Raw genomic sequence first — 1,715 nt, 5'->3', positions numbered from 1 at the left:
AGAGTGGTTTTATTATGTGATCAATGTTGAGAGTGTCCACTAGTGAAAGTATGATCCCTAGGCCTTGTTTCTAAGCATCGAAACTCCGTTTATTTATCGTTACGTTGCATGTTTACTCGCTGCCATATTTTATTCAGATTGTTATTACCACTCATATACATCCATACCACTTGTATTTCACTATCTCTTCGCCGAACTAGTGCACATATACATCTGACAAGTGTATTAGGTGTGTTGGGTACACAAGAGACTTCTGTTGTATCGTGATTGCAGAGTTGCTTGAGAGGAATATCTTTGACCTCTTCCTCCCTGAGTTCGATAAACCTTGGGTGATCCACTTAAGGGAAACTTGCTGCTGTTCTACAAACCTCTGCTCTTGGAGGTCCAACACTGTCTACAAGAATAGAAGCACCCGTAGACATCAGCAATGTTTCTACTCCTAGTGCAAAGCATGCAAAATTGCCTGAAACTGCTAAAACTGCTGAAACTGATAAAACTGCTGAAATTTTTCAAAATATTGGGGACAATGATTCCATTGCTATAGATCATAATGGTTTAGATTTTGATGATTGTCACATCTCTGAAGTTATAAAGTTCTTACAAAAACTTGCTAAAAGTCCCAATGCTAGTGCTATAAATTTGGCCTTTACAAAACATATTACAAATGCTCTCATAAAAACTAGAGAAGAGAAACTAAAACTTGAAACCTCTATTCCTAGGAAGTTAGAAGATGGTTGGGAGCCCATCATTAAGATGAGGGTCAATGATTTTGATTGTAATACTTTATGTGATCTTGGTGCAAGTATTTCTGTTATGCCTAAGAAAATCTATGATATGCTTGACTTGCCACCATTGAAAAATTGTTATTTGGATGTTAATATTGCTGATAATGCTATAAAGAAACCTTTGGGGAAGATTGATAATGTTCGTATTATGGTTAACAATAACCTTGTCCCCGTTGATTTTGTTGTCTTGGATATTGAATGCAATGCATCTTGTCCCATTATATTGGGAAGACCTTTTCTTCGAACTGTTGGTGCTACCATTGATATGAAGGAAGGTAATATTAAATATCAATTTCCTCTCAAGAAAGGTATGGAACACTTCCCTAGAAAGAGAATGAAGTTACCTTATGATTCTATTATTAGAACAAATTATGATGTTGATGCTTCTTCTCTTGATAACACTTGATTCACACTTTCTGCGCCTAGCTGAAAGGCGTTAAAGAAAAGCGCTTATGGGAGACAACCCATTATTTTACTTCTGCACTTTGTTTTATATTTGAGTCTTGGAAGTTGTTACTACTGTAGCAACCTCTCCTTATCTTTATTTTATTGCATTGTTGTGCCAAGTAAAGTCTTTGATAGTAAAGTCAATACTAGATTTGGATTACTGCGCAGAAATAGATTTCTTGCTGTCACGAAATTGAGCCGCCCCATCTGTAGGTAACTCAGAAAAATCTGCCAATTTACGTGCGTGATCCTCAGATACGTACGCAACTTTCATTCAATTTGAGCATTTTCATCTGAGCAAGTTAAGTGCCCCTGAAAAATTCGTCTTTATGGACTGTTCTGTTTTGACAGATTCTGTCTTTTATTTCGCATTGCCTGTTTTGCTATGTTTGATGGATTTCTTTGTTCCATTAACTTTCAGTAGCTTTGTGCAATGTCCAGAAGTGTTAAGAATGATTATGTCACCTCTTGACAAGGTATTAA

Source organism: Lolium rigidum, chromosome 4 (assembly GCF_022539505.1).
Source record: "Lolium rigidum isolate FL_2022 chromosome 4, APGP_CSIRO_Lrig_0.1, whole genome shotgun sequence".
NCBI classification, from domain to species: Eukaryota; Viridiplantae; Streptophyta; class Magnoliopsida; order Poales; family Poaceae; genus Lolium; species Lolium rigidum.
Note: the sequence above shows the minus strand (reverse complement) of the source record.